General features: G+C 40.7%; 2 protein-coding genes across 7 annotated transcripts in view; one reads left to right on the top strand and one right to left on the bottom strand.

Annotated features, from left to right (window-relative positions):
* Window positions 1-21,442, bottom strand: part of LOC309497034 (uncharacterized protein) — a 221,368-nt gene that overhangs the window by 34,896 nt on the left and 165,030 nt on the right. The window lies entirely within an intron of this gene.
* LOC309496969 (protein NLRC3-like) overlaps window positions 19,118-21,442 on the top strand; it is a 213,465-nt gene continuing 211,140 nt past the window's right edge. For all 6 annotated transcript variants that reach the window (XR_014205301.1, XM_082167167.1, XM_082167171.1 and 3 more), the window contains exon 1: window positions 19,118-21,314. The gene's annotated coding sequence lies outside the window, so the exon portion shown is untranslated. The remainder of the gene's footprint in view (window positions 21,315-21,442) is intronic.

Here is a 21,442-nt window from a genome sequence, read left to right as displayed (position 1 = left end):
GTTCCTGAGCCGGTGGAGTCTGTTCCAGTTCCTGAGCCGGTGGAGTCGTCTCCGCCCTGGCCGCCCGAGGGGTCTTCTCTGCCCTGGCCGCCCGAGGGGTCTTCTCCGCCCTGGCCGCCCGAGGGAGAGTCTGCTCCGCCCTGGCCGCCCGAGGGAGAGTCTGCTCCGCCCTGGCCGCCCGAGGAAGAGTCTGCTCCGCCCTGGCCGCCCGAGGGAGAGTCTGCTCCGCCCTGGCCGCCCGAGGGAGAGTCTGCTCCGCCCTGGCCGCCCGAGGGAGAGTCTGCTCCGCCCTGGCCGCCCGATGGACTCTCTGTTCCGCCCTGGCCTCCAGAACTGTCCATTTTCCCTGCCCCACCCCGGTCTGTCTTTTCTGTTTCCCCTGTCCCACCCTGGTCTGTCCCTCCCGTCCCACCCTGGTCTGTCTTTCCTGTTCCTCCTGTCCCACCCTGGTCTGTCCCTCCCGTCCCGCCCTGGTCTGTCCTTCCCGTCCCGCCCTGGTCTGTCCCTCCCGTCCCTAGTGGAGCGTCTGGTAGCCGCTCCTTTAGGAGGGGGTAATGTCACATGCCTGTCCTGTCTTGTGTAGCACATGTGGTGTTTGTGCTCCTGTCATTGTTTTGACCCCACCCTCCTTGTTATCTTATTATTGGTTTCATTTGCCCCACCTGTTGTTCCTCATTACCTGCCTGAAGTTGTTGTTTGGTATTTTGTAATGTTTTCCCCCTCGTGGGTGTTTGTTTTACGTTGTTCTTTTGTTTATTAAAATTCCCTTTCCTCTGCACTTGAGTTTTCCTTGTTTTCTAGTTTCCCGTGACAGCAGGCCCCATTGTCTCCTAAGGTGTGAACCACTAAATATGCATGATCGTTGACGCCCACTCCGCATATTGCCTTTCCAAACAGAAAGTGCTTTGCAAAATTCAAATCAATGTATTGTGTTATGTGAATGATAAGGGCAGGATGATTTTCACATCATTTTGAAGAAAAAACACTAGCAATGACATCTATTAGACAAAAGTCTTATTGGCACATATTTAGTATGTGTTTTATGGCCTTATTTCAGAAACTTTAGTTTTTAGTTTTTTCAATAACCACGCATAAACATTATTCTCTCAAAAATGCAGACATGTACATTCTTGTTGCTCACATATTATGGTAGCCCTGTTTGTGTTAAATAGTGTGTAATTTTTTTTTTGCCATTAATATGTTTATAAGCAACTGAAAAAAGCACAAATGTCAGGGCATGTCAGAACATCTCAAGGACCCCAAAAACACCTTAGACCCCAGAGGGTTAATGCGTCCCAACATGACGCTAACGGGAAAGAGAAACATGCTTATCAAACATACATGACCTCATATAGAGGTCAAAACATTTCAGAGAGCCTAATATTGTTAACCCTCTGGCACCTGAGGTGTTTTTGGGGTCCTTGTTTTGACATGCCCTGAGATTTGTGCTTTTTTTCAGTTGCTTATAAACATATTTATGGCAAAGGTGTAATTACACTCTATTTAGCACAAACATGAAATCCAAAATGAGCCAATATTTGGCATGGCATTTCAAAATGTCTCACTTTCAACATTTGATATGTTATCTATATTCTATTGTGAATAAAATATAAGTTTATGAGATTTGTAAATTATTCCATTCCTTTTTTACTCAAAATTTGTACAGTGTCCCAACTTTTTTGGAATCGGGTTTGTGTATATATATATATATATATATATATATATAACATATGAGCAGAATTGGCAACATTATAAGCTTATTTGATGTGGCAGTATTTTACAGTAAAAACTTTATAATCTATCCGATTTTTTAAGTCGATTTTTACTCATCTCAGTATAGCAATAGAGTTTGGTAAAAGCTGTTCATTCATTCACACACAGAAACGCGATTCATATTTAAACAGTCTTTTTGCGTGTAGCCTACAGACACTATTGCGATTAGAACAAAGCAAATATAGAACTGACCTATTCCTCAGCTGATCCGTTGCTCCTCGAAATGAAACTTCCAGCACTTCTGAGGTAAATTTTCCAGGATTATTATTAAGATAGTATTATTCCTCACAGAGTTGTAAAGTACATGAGTCTGAAAGTGAACTCGCGGTGTGTGTTATCGAGCTTATGTGGGCGTTCACAGGTTTGCATGGATCGCCTCAGATCATTTGCGTTTGAATAGCGCGCGCTCTCCGTGGGCGGGGTCACATTAAAACATAATGAGCTGAGATGAGAACAACTGACATCTCTCTCTTTTCATACAAATTACATAAACTGAGAATATTTGTTTTTTATATAAATTACTTCATTTAAAAGAAGGGAATTCAAGCTTCATGCCTGTGTGACTGTTTGACTGAGTATTCGCTGAGTTATAGTAAATTTTCGGACGCGTTTCAGAATAGACTTAACTGACAGAGAGAAGGCAGAACTCGCATCATGTTTATTTTTCTTTATTTGGCGAAAAGCACAACAGTTTGTTTTTATTGTGAGTATACACAAAAAAATACACACTTAACAGGATCGATTGATGTATAACACAAGTATGTAAGATCAAAGTCAAAAGAGTATTTTGAGTCTCTTTTGCACTGATAAGGAAAAAAAGCGAGCAGATCACGCCGGCGTGATTGCCAACCTCAGGGGGTTAACAGGATCGATTGATGTATGAAACTTGTATGCAAGATCAAAGTCAACAGAGTATTTTGAGTCTCTTTTGCACTGATAAGAAAAAAAGCGAGCCTATCGCGCCGGCGCGATTGTCGACCCCAGGGGGTTAATAAACACAGGTCCATGAGGTCTCTACTTGTTAAGCCCATTTTCTGTAAACCACGGCCCGAAGGCTCATATAACAATTCTCTACTTGAGAAGATGACCGGTAGTTGGCTTATTGTCTTTTCCGCAGTGATCCATTTTTGAATGGCACAGACGTTATTGGGGGAACCATATTTCTCACTCTTGAGTCTCCATGACTCTTCCATTCTGTTTCCCGCCACCACCGAGACATCAAGGACTATCAGTTTTCCCCTCTCCACCACCACTATGTCTGGTTTTATAAATGACATTGCAGAGGGGATAACCGGCTCCATCCTGATCTTTTTTTCTCCTTTCCTCAATCTCTTCTCAAGATTTGATTATTTTAATAAATGTAATTTTAAAACTGCTTCTCCCAACTACTATCAGCATGTTAAACATCCAACTAGAGGAGCACTCATCCTGGATCACTGCTACAGTAACGTTAAATCTGCTTACCAATCCAGGCTTAGACCAGCTTTTGGAAAATCGGATCACTCCTCTGTGTTACTTCTTCCTACATATGTACAGAGGAGTAAACAATCAAAACCTTCATCATGCATCATTCAGTGCTGGACGAAGGAAAGTGAAGTGAAACTACAAGGATGTTTTGATGCTACTGATTGGTCTGTGTTCCATTCAGATAACTTGGATGAGTATTGTGATGTAGTGACTGGGTATATTGACTATTGTATCAATTGCTGTGTTCCAAAAAAGGTAATAAAACGGCACGCTAGTCAGAACCCGTGGTATAATGCGGAAGTAAATAGGAAAATACAACAGCGGGCCATGGCTTTTAAATCTGGTAACGCTGCTGCGTATAAATTGTCCAGATATTCTCTGGAGCGGTCCATTAAAGCCGCCAAACGAGCCTATGGAGCTAAGTTAGAGGGACATTTCATGGAGGGGGATTCACGACGAATGTGGCAAGGGTTAAATTCCATCACCGCTTGGAAACCTAAAGGAAGATCCATCATCACCAATGTTGACCCTTTTTTGCCAAACGAACTAAATGAGTTTTATTGTCGTTTTGAAATTGAAAATGCTGAACCTGTTGTTCTCACAGCTTGTAATGACCAGAGCTTTACCATCACTCAGGAGGATGTGCAGAGGGTCTTGTCCAGGACGAAGGTTAGAAAGGCCCCTGGACCGGACTGTATTCCTCCACGTGTCCTTAAACTGTGCTCCGAGCAACTTGCTCCTGTTCTGACTGATCTTTTTAACATGTCACTTAGGAAGTGCACTGTTCCAGTCAGCTTTAAAAGATCAATCATAATTCCAGTGCCCAAGAAGACACCTGTGACGTGTTTGAATGATTATCGGCCAGTGGCCCTGACATCTGTTTTGATGAAAAGTTTTGAGCGGTTGGTGTTGGACTTTATTAGAGATCAAATTCCTGTGTCTGTAGATCCACTTCAATTTGCATACAGGAAAAACAGAAGTGTTGAGGACGTCATTTCCCTTGCTTTGAACTCTGTCTATAAGCATCTTGATGTAAAAAAATCATATGCTAGAATGCTATTTTTAGACTATAGTTCAGCTTTTAATTCAATGGTCCCTACAAAGCTCATTCACAAACTGAAATGTCTTGGACTTGATGATGCCATTTGTAAATGGATTTTTAACTTTTTGACTTGTCGACCACAAAGGGTCAAAATGAATGGTTGCATTTCTGATGAGCTGTATATTAGCACTGGTTCACCGCAGGGGTGTATTTTGAGTCCACTCTTGTTCACATTGTACACTCATGATCTTGTGGCATCTCATGATAATAATGTGATAATCAAATATGCAGATGATACAACTATCATTGGGCTGATTAGTTCAAATGATGAATCTCATTATCGAGAGGAGGTAGAGAATGTTGTTCAATGGAGTAGAGAAAATAACTTGCTTTTGAACACTTCAAAAACGTGTGAACTTGTTATTGATTTTTGTCACAACAGGAATCAGTTGCCTATTACTATCCATGATTCTGATGTGCAGATTGTTGAGAAATGTAAATTCTTGGGTGTGACTCTTTCTCACGATTTGAATTGGAGCTCAAATACGACAAACATTGCTAAGAATGCGAGACAGCGCCTCTTCTTTTTACGTAAGCTTCGAGAGTTTACTCAAAATACTAAGATTCTTTTGAACTTTTATTTTTGTGTAATTGAGAGTGTCTTAACCAGTAGTATAAATGTGTGGTTTGGCAATCTCACTTTAAGAGAGAAGAGGGCTTTGAACAAAGTGGTTCGCTCAGCCAGCAGGACCATTGGCTGCACTCTGCCATTCCTGGAGGCCACATATAAAGCTAGACTATTGAAAAGAGCTTTACAACTTGCTAATGATGCCTCAGGCCATCCTGCAAGGGCCTTTTTTGAAATGCTTCCTTCAGGGAGAAGGTATCGCTCGGTCAAATGTTCCACTGATCGCCATCTAAATAGTTTCTTTCCCCAAGCTGTGATCACTTTAAACAAAGCATTTTTAAAATAGGCTTTTAAATTTTTTGTATAGTTTTTTAATGTACAGCATTTTACTCTTAAGACTTTTATGTGGCATTTGCTTGTGTGTTTTTTGTGTTGTGTCAACGTAAGTGTCGACTTTGCACTTTGAGCTTCTTGTACATTTTTCCCAATGTGGTTTCATACTGCAAATGGCTAATAAAGTGAATCTGAATCTGAATCTGAAGATCTCTCATCACCCTGTTGTGACGAGCACAGCGGCCCTCATGGGTAATTTCACACACCTTTGGAGAACATGATTCAGTGTTTCTGTTGCTTTGCATGTCCCCCGACAGGTAATGCCGGTTTGTGTATCGCGTCTTCCTCTTGATCTTCTAGTTTTAGCAGAGAGTACTCCCCCTCTCAGTTGTATTTCTCTCAAATGTAGTCTGGGAAAGACTCCCTCAGGTTTGTCTATCCACCTATAACTGGCTGCTTCAACATCATTACACGCCAGCTCTCTACCATCCACAGATTGATGTAATAAAAGGGCCCACTGATTCTTAGCTTCAATCTTAGTAGTCACTGTCTCCCTTCCCACTCTGCGCGGGAGATTTATTTGCCGCAATATCTTATGGAAAGAAGCCTGCTCGGTCAGCGCCATTTCAATCGGGTTATTACTCATCAGAAGTTTTCCGAATCTGGCCTTCTGTAGAAGTCCAATCGAAACTTCCAGGCACAGAATACTGAGACCCCCCTTCAAGATCGGAGCATGCAGAAAACCGGTAAGCGGAGCCAGCCCCTAACTGACCCCTTATCATCTTATCCAACGTCTGTTAAGGGTGTTCTTCTGCGCTCCTCCCAGCACCAGCTCGTAAGTAAGTCTCGGAACTAAATAATTCCGTAATATCTCCAGCCTTTGATAGGGTTTGAGAGGGGATTCCCTCAACTGGCTCAGCATCCCCTCTAGCAGACCTGTATGTTTTGGCACCACCTTTCCCTTCCAATTGAATTTAAGCCCCAGATATTTTTGGCTTTCGAGTATTCCCAGTGGTCTGATGTTTCCCTTCGCAGTCAGGTACTCCTCTGGCAACAACACGAATATATCCCATGACAGTCATACATGGTTTTTCTTCGAGCATCCCTGACTAGCATGAGACTCGCTGACTTCTGCACATTTAGTGACATCCCCACCTTCTTCAACGCTGTACTGAGCCCTTCCAGCTTCAGTTGTAAGTATTTCTGATTTCTTGCCACCAAAATCAGATCATCTGCATACGCAATTGATTGGAAATCACAGCGAAACTGTGTCGAATGCTTTCGCCAGATCCAGGAATAAGGCAGCCAACGAAGAAGTCTCCTCATGTGCTTTACGTAGCAAGGTATGGAGCAGGGCACTAGCTTCCAAGCAGCCATCCCTCCGTAGAAAAGCATGTTGAAGGGGAGAGAATATTAACTCCTCCCTGATTCTCTGCGCCAAGATCTTATGTAGCGCCCTTGTAATAATCAGGGTAATGGCAATAGGTCGAAAGTCACTTGGGATAAAAGTGACCCTTGCTCTGGCCAGTGTTGAGGGTAGCGATTCCGTCACTAGCATGATATTAAAAAAAACTAGCCAATGAAGGCTGATGCCACATGAGGAGCTCTTTTGCGGTGATTTTATCCATTCCCACCGCCGAGTGAATAGGACCACGTAGCACCGTTGTCACTTCATCTGGTTTGATGGGTGCTAGAATTGGCCAATGTACACTCACTGCCTCTGATGTCTGCTGACACTTCTCTTCTGAACCGACCTCCATCGTTCTTGCCCAGAAGTCTTCAAGATTTTCCACAGTCTCAGTTCTTCCCAGATAGGCGTCTTTCCAGCATCCTTCCAGACCACATTTGCTGCCTCTCTCCTCTTCATCCTGTACATCTGTTGGATATGTGCATACTGCAGTCTCCTCCATTGATGATTGGAGGCAGGTTTCTTCTTCCAAGATCCCCTAGGTGGAATAGGGCTCCACTTCACTGGAAATTATTTCCTGGCCACTCTCTCCACGAATTCTGAGGCTTGCTGGATTGATATCCGGTCTTCTAGTAGATCTTCAACCATCTGACCCAGCTCCTCAGCTCCCACTCTGGGCTCTTGTAGTTGGTCCCGAACACTCACTAGGATCTCTCTCCTCCATTCTGCAATACATCGTTGCTGATCTCCCAGTGGTGAAGACGATGGCTGGCTGCTGTTCATTTCTCTCGGTATTTTGTCTGTGTTAACAGATGTCACACTCTCCCTTCTCTCCATTTCAGAAGAAGTTTCCTTTGTTGGCCAGCCAAGCTTTTGTATCCTTTTCCTTATGGCTTCTAGTGACCGATTATTAAATAAGGGCTTAAGGGAAGCCACCAGATCTTTTTTCAGCATTCCCTCTCTCCATATTCTCCCTGCCTGATCAAGCAGTTCATTGTCTTCTTCCCGCGACCAAACCTTTCCTTGTTTCGAATCCGATAATTTTGAAGCCATGGGGGATGGACCAAATTCTGATTCCCCGCTGCGCACACATCCAACGGTGCCGACGTACTTGCTGTATTACTCTCTTCCTGGGGGGTCCCAGGCGGCCCCCATTTCAATCCTTGTAGACGCTTTCTCAGTGCCTCCAATGAACGATGGGGAAGAAATGAAGATACAACAGTAAGATGTTCTTTTCTCATCATGCCCTCCTTCCATTCTCTATCCGCTATCTCATATAACATGAGATCCTCTTCCTCATCCCAGGTCTTACGCTTGTTCTTCAGCAGCCTGATTCTTTCCTCATTTACTTCCAATGGGTGACAATGGTGTCCCAAGGCTTCTCAGCGAAGGAAACGTCATACTGCAGTCCCTGCATGAGCTGGTCTCTCTCTGGAAAGACATGGCAATCTTTGCGTCACTTGCCTTTCTCCCTTTGCTGCTCTCCTGTAGACCGAGGGCCCAGGATTTATCTTTTTCTCTTTTGTCTCGATAACCAGCAAAAATTCCCCTCAGGGGTAATTATTCCCCTCGGGGGGTGGTCCGGATCTTGGCTTGGTCCTCCCCGGCGGTCGCCACGTGGAGGCGCCCGGACCTTGTAACTGACTCTTTACGCTTTTTAAACTCAGTCTTACAACTCAGCCATTAAGAGAGTCATACACTTCTTGAGCTTTGCCTGTAAAAACAGACTAACATAAGCGTACACTCCTCATCTGGCTAATTACACGCCTCTACCACACGCGTTAAAACAACAAAAAGAAGCGTTCAACATCTTTTTCGCCAAATCTAGGGATCAATCTCATATTAGTCACTACATCAAATTTACAAAGTCAAATCAAGATCTACACCTCCAGTTAAAGTTTACCATCTCTTATCAGATCTAAACAATAATGTTCAAGATCAAGCTGTTGTTGTTGTATCTGTACTTTAGACATCACAACACGATTTTGTGCTTCTAACATTTTCTCTTTCATCTCAGTTTGAATTAACAACTATTGTTTTTGTTGTTCAAATGTTAGATGAGACATTGTAGAAGTCGCATTAATGAAATCTGACGCACCTTCCAAAAATGTAGACTCTAAAACCCCATATTTGATTAACTTTACCAGGGCTCTAATGTTGTCTTTTAAACGTTTATCTTGACTTACCAAATAAATTTTATAGTGACCTGCAAGTTCTACTAGTTGATCCTTAGTCAAATTGTTTAACAAAGCTTGAGTAATTTATTAATGCTCCGTCTGAAGGTTTGAGGCAATTGTGAAAGACAAATGTACGGCTATTTAATTTTCCCAACAATACCTGAGGGCTAGAAATTGGATAAGTAAATCCCTCTAACTAAATTTCCAAACTATCTAAATGTATTCCTAATCTTCATACAGTTACTTGCAGTGGGTTTTTATACACTGTAAACCAGTGTTTGCAATAGCGAACGATTAAAGGGTCACCACCACAAAACACAGATGTGTTCCCGAGACAACTGCTCTAGCTGCTTTCAACGTACAAACAAAACAAACTAAAATAAAAAACGATCGGAGCACCCCGTTAAGGATATCCCGCTAAACCTAAACAGGGAAAAGCATATCCAACAATAAACCTCCCCTCAGATATACTAAAAGTAGTAGCCAGTACTTACCAAAACCGAACTCCCGCGAAACAACCAGAAAAAGCCAAACCAACCATTGTATCCTCTACAAGTTTACAAAAGCAAATATTTAACGACAATTAACGAAATATTTAATGAAATAATCATCAATTTAACAAAATTCAATCATTAACATTAATGACGAGCCTCCACATTTGTCATGACTGGCTCAAAGCCGTGGCAAATGAATGGAGGACACAGTCTGGTTGGTATGATCTTTACAAAAGATTTATTAACATAAATAAAAATAATATATAGAACAAAAAGTCAACACAATCAAACACAATTTCTGAACCAAATTTAGATAAATACCAAGATCAAAATAAAGAAACAAAGACCAGAATCAAGAACAACGTAACCAGGAGCACGCTCACACCACGCCAACAAAACCTAAGCTTTATAGAGGGAAGAACAGGTGGTCATCGTTCACTTGATGAGGGCGTAGCATCACAATTGTCATTTTCTTCCTGAACAAGCGTGCACCCGAGTCCGTGTTGCTTTCACATTCACATGAATCACTGCACAGTTCGAGTGCAACCGAACTCAGACCACCTCCTTCAGTTAGGGTGTTTTCACACTGGGCCCGTTTGCTGCGGTTCGAGCCCGAATGCGACTGTGAACGCTGTCATGTGGACTCGGGTGCGCACTGGGGTACCGAACCCTGGACTCGGGTGCGCACTTATTCAGTAAGTTAAGTGACCTGCGCATTCGTTTCAGTTGATTATGATGTATTTAGTTAAATAAAACACATGTAAGGGATGATAGTGTTGATGATTTACCTTGGATACGAGCGAGAGTGAGCCTGCAGTGTATTCGCACGGAGCGCGTGAAATCAGGGCAACAAATTAATGGAAATCCACTGTCTCCTCAAAAGAGTCCGTTTGCAAGCAGCAGAAGGCACACACACACACACACACACACACACACACACAGAGTAAACCTGTGTTGTTCACTCAGCTGCGCATAATAGCACAAAATTAATAAAAAATACAATATATTGACTCGTGTCCTGTATTCTATCATGCGGCATGCACATTTGCGATGACGTAAGATGCACGCAAACGCACCAGGGTTCGACAGAATCAAGTTGAGTGTGAAACCAGACCAACGCTGCGGGGGAACCGGGAACAATCGCGCTCGGGCTCGGACCGCAGCAAACGAGATCAGTGTGAAAGCACCCAGAAACACTGAAGTTAACCCCCTGAGGTCGGCGGTATCGCCGGCGATACCAGCTCGCTTTTTTTTTTATCAGTGTAAAAGAAACTCATAAATACTCTGTTGACTTTGATTTTCCATAGGAGTTTCATACATCAATCGATTCTGTTAAATATGTATTATTTTTGTGTATACTCACAATAAAAACAAAGTGTTGTGCTTTTTGCCAAATAAAGAAAAATAAACACGAAGCGAGTTCTGCCTTCTCTCTGCCAGTGAAGTCCATTCTGAAACGCGTCCGAAAATGAACAATAACTCAGCGAATACTCAGTCAAACAGGCATACAGACACACAGGCATGAAGCTTGAATTCTCTTCTTTTAAATGAAGTAATTTATATAAAAAACAAATATTCTCATCTTGTGAAATTCCAGCGATTCCAGTCGAGCTCATTACAGCTCATTCAAATGTAATGTGCCTACGGACAGCGCGCGCTATTCAAACGCAAATGGCTGAGGCAATCCATGCAAAACCTGTGAACGCCCCCATATCAGCTCGAGAAAACACAAGTTTATTCAGATCATTACTTGTTTACACCGTCTCGCAGCGCTGTGAGGAATAATAATAATGGAAAATGTACCTCAGAAGTGCGGGTATATCGAGGAGCGAGCTGAGGAATACTGTAGTACGTTTTTTTCCTTCTCACGTGAATCGCGTTTCTGTTTTGTGAATGAATGAACGGCAGAGATGCGCGCTGTTTACCACAGCTCGCAAAAAGACAGTTTAAATTTAAATCGCGTGTGTGAATGAATGATGATGTTTTAGCAAACTGTATTGCTATACTGAGATGAGTAAAAATCGACTGAAATATGTTGAAATAAAATGTAGGCTATTTGTATAAGCAACGTATTAAACTGCAAATTAACATTTATATGCCCTAATATTTCATAAAAACAACGTTACAGTCAGGCGAAATATGAAAGACAACATTTTGTTGACTAGATTTGGGTACAGTTTTTACTGTAGAATATACTGCCACATCAAATAAGCTTTTGTTTAGCAATTTCTATATATATATAATACTATTTTTGTCAAAAATAAAGTCATCAACTAAGATGTTAGCTGTTCCAATGTTGGCTATATTCAAACTAATGAATACATAGATAAAATGTAGGCCTATAATCTTTTTTTTTTTTACAAAGAAAGAGTACACTTGAAATATTGTTGAAATTGTAATTATTGTTGAAATTGTAACCTTTTTAATAAAATAGCAAAACATATTTACAAGATAGATGTAAGCAAAATCTTAAATGGTCAATATAAGTCTTCTTCTAAATATATCTTTTGTCCTTGCATTGTGGCTCAGTCAGTGTCACACATGAGTGAATGGCTCATCATTATGCAGAGTGGGTGGGACATTGTATTCTCAGGTGTAAACCACTCCTCGTTCACGCCCCCCTCGCATATTGGCTTTCCAAGCAAAACCTGTTTTACATCAATTTAATTCAATGTATTGTTTAATGTGAACGATAAAGCAAGACTATTTTCACATAATTTTGAAGCCAGAACTCGAAGCGACAACATCCATTAGTCAAAAGTCTTATTGACACATATTTATTATGAGTTTTGTGGTCTTATTTCAGCAACTTTCATTTTTATTTTTTTCAATAACCACGCATAAACATTATTCTCTTAAAAATTCAAAAATATACATGCATGGTGATCACATATTTTGGTAGCCCTGTTTGTGCTATATAGAGTGAATTTACACCTTTGCCATTAACATGTTTATAAATAACTGAAAAAAGCACAAATGTCAGAGCATGTCAGAACACCTCCATGGCCCAGAAAACCGCTCAGACTCCAGAGGGTTAATAGTCGTTGCTATGGAAATGAGGCCGTTTTTACACTGCCAGTTTAGTTCGGAACGGGGCACAGTTTGCATGAAAAACTGGTAATGTGAAAGCTGTCATGTGGACCCGGGTAGGCTCCGGGGTACCAAACCGAGACTAAGGGTGCTTTCACACTGGGCTCGTTTGCTGCGGTTCGAGCCCGAGCGTGATTGTTCCCGGTTCCCCCGCAGCATTGGTCTGGTTTCACACTCAACTTGATTCTGTCGAACCCTGGTGCGTAACTAAAGTGCGTACTAAAGTAACTTAAGTCTTTAAGTGCGTAATTAAAGTAACAGAGATTGTTTTGGCTTTATAGCAGCTCTAGAATAAAGTTATTGTCCAGCTAAAGTTAGTTTTGATTGATTCACTTCCATCGCAACGATCATTAGTTATTAACTTAGGGGCCGCTAATACAACACTGTTTAACAGAAAACCTGTAATGCCTTCCGGCCGCTCATCTGCACGACAACAGTGCCTGGTGGCTTGAGAACGCAAACTGAAATAGAAATAGGTTCCAGGGTACAAGCCTTGAAAAATGTATAATACAGAATTTTTTTATCACTTCTGAATTATCCCGACAACGCTTAATCTGTAGAGAGGTAAAGGGAAAGGAAGGAGGCCTTCACAGGGGAGAGCGTTGTCTGCGTTGTCGTCCGGTCCAGGCGCAGGTCCTTCATCAGATCTGGTGTGTGTGTGTGTGTGTGTGTGTGTGTGTGTGTGTGTGTGTGTAAGTTAGTGTGTGTCCAGGTGCAGGTCCTTCATCAGATCTGGTGTGTGTGTGTGTGTGTGTGTGTGTGAGTGAGTGAGTGAGTGAGTGTCCAGGTGCAGGTCCTTCATCAGATCTGGTGTGTGTGTGTGTGTGTGTGTGTGTGTGTGTGTGTGTGTGTCTGTGTGTGTGTGTGTGTGAGTTAGTATGTGTCCAGGCGCTAGTCCTTCATCAGATCTGGTGTGTGTGTGTGTGTGTAGCTGTGTCCCAATGTGAAGGCTGCATCCTTCGAAGGACTGAAGACTTCAAGGATGCAGCCTATGCGTCCTCCGAAGGACGCACCATGTAGCCTCCGTGGGATTTCCTAATTGCGCAGCCAGGTGTTCCCGATTACCGCTCCAGGCGCCAAGCAACGGTGAGAGAGTATGCTGCCATCCTGACAATTCATTTGAAATGCTATGGAGCCAGAATTGGCTATTGTCATTTTTATGTTTTATATTTTACTGGAGGACATGGTATTAAGGATGTTTCAGGTCATACTTTCGGCTTAGCCGAAGATTCAAATGTTAATTTACAATACCTTGATGCGATTTTGTAGGCTAGTGTATTCTTTTTATTATGCACATAAATGGACCATGGTAAATATATTTACACAGGTTTTTAACCCCATTTGAATATAAAACCCGGTTTAATATAAAATGTCCAGTGCTAATGTTACTCCCGCTCGTCCTCGGCAGCTGTCAGTCACTGTTGCTAGGCGACAAGAACAATCGTGCGTAGGCTAGACCGGTCCGAGCGCTTCAGATGCGCCCTTTGAAATGGGACGGAGCTGTAGTTAGCAACAATTTGTTAATATTGTGACAATAGGCCTACATTTTGTTATAACCAGTGGTGGTATGTAAGGAACTACATACTTCGTTAATACTCTAAGTAATTTTCCCACACGGGACAGCAACACTACAAAAATTTTATTTTACAATATGATGCATTGTTTTACATTAAACTACACAAAAGTATATAATTTACTCCTCAACCCTGCATACATTTTGTTCTAAAATAGATATAGATATAATAAACAAATGTCCACCTCAAATTGTTTATCAACCATTTTAAATACTTGGTTAAAGTAAAGCATTCTGGGAAATGGAGTCATGTTCCATCATGTTCCACAAAATTACAATTACAATAAATCAAACTTAATTATTTGTTCTGTGACTAGAGCTTTTAACATTCATTGCTGGGGGAAAACATATCCTTTTAAAGGAGTCATGACCTGTAATTTTCACTTTTCCACGAGAAAAAATGTATGTTATGATTGCCTAACGATTATACACTGGCCGGGAAGCCGATATTTAAAAGTGAAGCGTTTGTTTACCTCAGGGTTTGTAAAATATCCCACATGCACGCGCACTCAAATACGAGATTTTGATTTCTACCCTGGCTTGACGTCACGACGGTGGAGGATATACCATATATGGACACCGCAGACCTATGCTGCAGGAAGCCCGCCCTGCCCCTCTCCCCTCATATTCAGTCGAGCGCCGCCATGAATTCCGATTCGAAGTACGCACTCGACCGTGAAAGATGCAGAAACGTGGTGCACACGTGAGTTGCTCTGTTGTTGACTGCCAGAATCAGAATCATGGAAATGTTTTTTCTCTCCCAAGAACGGACCAAGCTATCAGGGACCAGTGGATTAAATTCATTTTTAATGACGCGGTTCCTACAACCCTTCCCACTGGCTTAGGTGTCTGTGCTAAACATTTTACAAAAATTGCGTTGCAATGATAAGATCTTTATTCACGCGATCAACAGACTGTCTGTCATCTGCTCAGTCAGTGCTCATCATGCTGCAACCTTTCATGTGATGGAAATTGGAATAGATTTAAATATAATGCTTTAAACGATACTTTTCACGATTTGTTAATCTCGATAGCTGTAATAGTAAAAACGTTGTAAAAGTTTTCGACATAGTTCATGTAATACTACTAGCTATTTCATATGCAAGCATGTCAGCCAATCACAGCAGTGGGCGTTTGCACTGCAGTCTCACAGCAGACACGCCCCTTAAAACAGAGCGTTCAAATCTGAGGCTGAAATCAGGCTTGGAAAAATGGCTTTTATTTATAAATTATGACAATTTTTGATGTAAAAATCATACTAACATTATAAGGGCACCCCAGGCAACATTATAAAATAATAAAACAATCCAGTTCATGACTCCTTTAATGTAATCTGTACAAGTAGTTCAAACTAATATCATTTATAATGCAATCATATCTGACATATACTGTAAAGCTTCATTGTTAAACACTTCACTTAAAATATGTATATGAATTTCTTTGAATTTTTATTGAATTGCAATTCTGCTTCCTTTAATTCAAATTTGAATTGTAATTCTAGATCCTGTTTTTGACATCAATTCAAATTCAATTCAAATTCAAGAATTGAATTGGAATTAAGGAGTCATTCTGAATTGTGCACAAGCCTGCCATATATCAGGAAAAGGTGTTTGAGCGGGTTGAGCACAGCTATCTCTGGCGTACGCTGCAGGAGTTTGGGTTCAGCTCAGGTTTTATTGCCATGATCAGGGTCTTGTATCAGGACATTGAGAGTGTACTGAAAATAAATAGTTGTTTGTGTGCAGCTTCTAAAGTCCGGAAAGCTGTCAGAATGCAGACAGGGATGTACATTATCAGGGATGCTGTATTACTTGGCTATTGAACCTCTGCGTGTGAAAATTAGAGATAGTATTAAAGGCTTGTCTACACCACATTCAAGTGAAAAAGTTAAATTATCATCTTTTGCTGATGATATCATTGCCATGATTAAGGATAAAAATTATAAAAGGGTGCTAAAGAAAGTTATTGATCATTTCTTCGGCCAAACTAAATTGGTCAAAAAGTGAAGCATTGATATGTGGTAAATGCGTTGGAAGTCCTCCTAAATTACCAGGAGGCCTGTCCTGGAAAAGTGATGGAATAAAATATCTGGGAGTTTAAAGGAGTCATGAACTGGATTGTTTTATTATTTTATAATGTTGCCTGGGGTGCCCTTATAATGTTAGTATGATTTTTACATCAAAATTTGTCATAATTTATAAATAAAAGCCATTTTTCCAAGCCTGATTTCAGCCTCAGATTTGAACGCTCTGTTTTAAGGGGCGTGTCTGCTGTGAGACTGCAGTGCAAACGCCCACTGCTGTGATTGGCTGACATGCTTGCATATGAAATAGCTAGTAGTATTACATGAACTATGTCGAAAACTTTTACAACGTTTTTACTATTACAGCTATCGAGATTAACAAATCGTGAAAAGTATCGTTTAAAGCATTATATTTAAATCTATTCCAATTTCCATCACATGAAAGGTTGCAGCATGATGAGCACTGACTGAGCAGATGACAGACAGTCTGTTGATCGCGTGAATAAAGATCTTATCATTGCAACGCAATTTTTGTAAAATGTCTAGCACAGACACCTAAGCCAGTGGGAAGGGTTGTAGGAACCGCGTCATTAAAAATGAATTTAATCCACTGGTCCCTGATAGCTTGGTCCGTTCTTGGGAGAGAAAAAACATTTCCATGTTGATTCTGGCAGTCAACAACAGAGCAACTCACGTGTGCACCACGTTTCTGCATCTTTCACGGTCGAGTGCGTACTTCGAATCGGAATTCATGGCGGCGCTCGACTGAATATGAGGGGAGAGGGGCAGGGCGGGCTTCCTGCAGCATAGGTCTGCGGTGTCCATATATGGTATATCCTCCACCGTCGTGACGTCAAGCCAGGGTAGAAATCAAAATCTCGTATTTGAGTGCGCGTGCACGTGGGATATTTTACAAACCCTGAGGTAAACAAACGCTTCACTTTTAAATATCGGCTTCCCGGCCAGTGTATAATCGTTAGGCAATCATAACATACATTTTTTCTCGTGGAAAAGTGAAAATTACAGGTCATGACTCCTTTAAATAAAATGGAAGTGGTGTTTAACTGACTTAACATGCCTGAATGTAGGTAAAAATGTAAAACACTGTCTTAATAATTGTTTTCCTTGTTATTTCTTGTTTATAAAAATGTATTCATGTATTTGTTTACTGATTTATTGATTATTGATTAGGGAGAGCTCTTGTGAGTGTGAATGTACATGTGCTGTATTATCTTTGTCTATGTCTCGAGGACCCCCTCGAAAACGAGATGTTTCATCTCAAGGGGTTATCCTCAACAATAAATTTCAAATGTATTGATTATTTGTTCATTGCTTGTGTAATAGTCAATGCTTTGACAATACTGTACAAGTCATGCCAATAAAGCTCACTTGAATTCGAGAGCCTGAGGAGGAGAGAGAGAGAGGCAGCCACTGGAGAAGAGGTATACTCTGTGTGTGTGTGTGTGTGTGAGAGAGAGAGAGAGAGAGAGAAACAGACGGGAAACATTAACAAGTGTGTGTTTGTGTGTGAGTTAAACTATGCAGGGAAATGTCTTCATATTGTTTCTGCTGGTCCAGGAAAGCATTGTTGCAATTACGTGGTGTAAATCCTGTATGATGGAGAATATCTACAGGTGTTGACGTCAGTGTAATGGCCCTATAATTCCTTGATAAAACCTTGATTTTGTGTGTGTGTGTGTGTGTGTGTGTGTGTTTGGGCTAGAAGACAATGTGCCCAGGGTTCTGAAATCTTAATCCGGGCCTGCGTACAGACAGAGTTTTCTGCTGAGAAGGACAGTCTCACCCAGTGCCTTTATGTGCATCTCTTACACCTCACACTGCTGTTTCCTGTTGTGTTCATTTAGTTTAAGATCTAAACCATGGTGAGAAAAATGTCTCACCCCGATGCCATAGACAGGAAATTCACGATTCAAATAAGTAGCAGGTTATCGGCCACATCCTGTCACACAAACATATGCATTTATATTGAAGAAAAACACTTACCACTTTGATGGCAGACAGCGATTCTCCACATAGTTTCACTCTTATGTCACAAATCCTTTTGAAAAATGTAATTTCTATTAATTAAATCTCTAAATCTCTAGTTTTCTGAAAAAGTTCTGGTTTAATCGGTTTAAGTTCCAAAGTTCTCACAGTCCTTTATGAAAATGCAGAACTGAAAGCAGCTTCAAAGCAACTTCTGCTCAAGACAGTTCGAGTTCAGTGGAGGATCAAGACACATCTTCACCGTCATTATTCATGGTTAGTAAATACTACTTCATAAAATACTGACATATATACATTTAACAGTGTCATGAATCCATTCACATTGATCTAAACTTATCAAACAGCATTGACACATTGTGTATAACCTTTTAGATTTCAAACAAACTCAAAGCAATATTTGATCTTTTACAGTAATTTTAGCAGATTTAATCAACACAGCTTTCTGATGCCTCGTATGTCTCTCAAATCAGACAGTATCTCATTTCTCTCTTCATAAATGCACACATTCATCTCAGAACCTTTATTTCAAATCATTAATTTAGATCATGTGAGAGTGTATTAATCATAATTCAGTCTGTACACAGTAACATTCTGTGTCAAACTATATTATAATTTGAGACTCGTATTAACTTGTATTATTATATTATCTTGTAAAAAGGACTTATAGGACTTCTTTAACAGAGGAGTTTGGATGAGTTGTCTCTGAGAGTCCTGATCTGATCACAGCTTCATTTCATAATCCAAATAACATTGGAGTGCTTAGGTCCAAATGTTAGGAGTGAAACTACTTCACATCTTTTTCTTTTTGTCCTGCAGCTGTGAATCAGTGAAGGACGATGGCGTCTGTTAAAGATCTGCTTCTTAACTCACTGAAGGACCTGAGAGAAGATGATCTAAAGGAGTTTCAGTGGCACTTAGAGAAGGATCATGAGTGTATAAAAAAAGTCTGAAATGGAGAATGCAGATAGGTTGAAAACTGTGGATAAGATGGTAGAGTGTTTTAAACCAGAAGAAGCTTTGAATAACACAGTGAAAATCCTGAGCAAGATAAACCAGAATCTTCTGGCTGAGCAGCTGGAGAACAATCACAAGCAAGGTAATGTTTAATTCACTGTGACTGTAATGTAATTGACCGGGAATATGAAAACAGCTGTCATTGTTGGAGCACATTCAAATAAAATGGTGTAAATATCCTGGTGAAAAAAATAATACACTTTAGCACAATTTATTGGTATGTACTATAGTATAAATAAATGTATTTATGCCACACTATAAATTGGTATACTTAAAATCTGCTAAATTGGAATAACTCATTTTGTACTAAATGCATTTTAGTTGTACAAAAGAAGTACTGAAGTTCAACTAAAGTTGTATTTAATATACTTTATTGTGCTAAAGTGGAACTAATGCAAGTATACTTAAGTACACTTTAAATATACTCTTGTATTTAAGGTTTGAAATGCAGAATTCATTCAGCATAAACTTCAAATATATTTTGGTGGCATTACAATTCAATTACACTGTACGTGTTGAACATACATTAATATTATACTGATAAAAAAACTTTAAGTGATTTTAAACACATTGCAATGGCATTCCAAGTAAACTTTAAGTGTGCTAATGGAATCAATATAGTGTGCTTCAAATAGGCTACAATAAAGTAATCTTTATAAATAATGCCACAGCTTCAGAATTAGATCAGATTTTCTGAGGCATTAGGCTACGTATCCACGGTTTAATGACGAGAGAAGCGCTGACGCGCATCTGCAAAGGGACGGATGGCCCGACGAAACGTCTCGTCGTAGGAGAGGAATGTGGACACACGATGACACAACATATCAAAGGTTGGCTTGCTCATTCCTAAAATTTCGAACCCACTGCTCCTTGTTAAAGCCCGCCACGATCTCATGAAAGTGCGTATCTATAGCACGAATTGTATTTCTCATGCCATTTACGACACAAATTGTTTTTGCGTGCATATGATACGCAGTTTTCGCTTGCATATGATATGCACTTTATGGCATGTAATACGCACGCACTCCACAGCCCTAATCCTACCCAAGGGGTTTACAGTGCGTATCATGCATGCTAGGGGTGTGAACCGACACTGGTCTCATGGTTCGGTTCGATTACAATTATCGAATCATAACATGAATCATGTCATCGATTCAGTTCAATTCGATATCACGATGCATCGCGATGCACCGCATCCTCAATTTAAAATTTTACTTCAAATGTGATGTGTGCGTGTGCTCGCCTGTTCGGGAAGTCGCAGTGACAGAAACAGTGACATTCCAGTTCAAGTTTCAAGGGAGTAAAGCTTGTTTATGCCATTAAGAAAAGGAAAATCTGTCAAATAAATTTTGTTTTAAAGAAATGTTCATTTAAAAGCAGCGCTCATTAATCAGTGTATTATGTTACCATTAAAGATGCGCGCATCAACCGTCGCCAAGTCCGCTGTTGAAGGTGACGATCATCCATTTATAATCACGCGTAACAACACAGAATAATTGTAATTTGACCATCGGGTGCGGATACTTAAATCAGAGAAAATTATTAGGGCGGGTGGGTGATTTATTTTTGGCTCATCAGCTCATCCGCTTACTCTAAAGCAGTCAGACTCTGCCAGGCGCTAACAGCTCGCGGTGAAAACGGCTAACGTGGTTTATCAAGTTAGTGGTATTACCTCCTGCATATTCTATTTGTGCGTGACATGAGCGCACACAGCGCGTGTCTTCTGCAGGTCGTGCTTACCAGGTTGTTCATCATAGCCTAAATGTGCCCAGATGTCGGCTTTAAAGTAGTTGGAGCATTTTTAATTTTCTCGCACTCGTGTCTCACCTCCCTCTGCCATTGTATGCTAACGCGACAAAGCACGTACGTGACAAATGACGTCAGAAAAGCGTCAGTACATTATAATCTGTTATGGTCTATTACTGAACCAAAACAGAATTGTCCTCGTCTGCATCGCGATGCATCGTAGAAACGATTAATTTTGACACCCCTAATGCATACAAAAACTATTTTTGGCGTATAAATGGCACGAGAAATAAAATTAGTGCTATAGATACGCACTTTCATGAGATCGTGTTGTATGTTCCCACCAGTCCTGAAATCTCTCTTGCACACAATAACTGAAGCATATGCGCAGGCTGCAATGATGGCCCTTCTCGTCCTCCTCCGCCTCAAAATCATGGTTATGTTTGGCAAACTTCGCATATATCACAGACAGAGTTTTCTGCAGAGAAGGACAGTCTCACCCAGTGCCTTTTGACACATCTTCACCATCATTATTTATGGTTAGTAAATACTACTTCATAAAATACTGACATACATAGATTTAACAGTGTCATGAATCCATTCACATTGATATAGACTTATCAAACAAAATTGACATTGTGTATAACTTTTTAGATGGCAAACAAAC

This window comes from Leuciscus leuciscus (assembly GCF_965113295.1).
Source record: "Leuciscus leuciscus genome assembly, chromosome: 4".
Lineage (NCBI taxonomy): Eukaryota > Metazoa > Chordata > Actinopteri > Cypriniformes > Leuciscidae > Leuciscus > Leuciscus leuciscus.
This window is presented reverse-complemented; position numbering and strand designations above follow the sequence as displayed.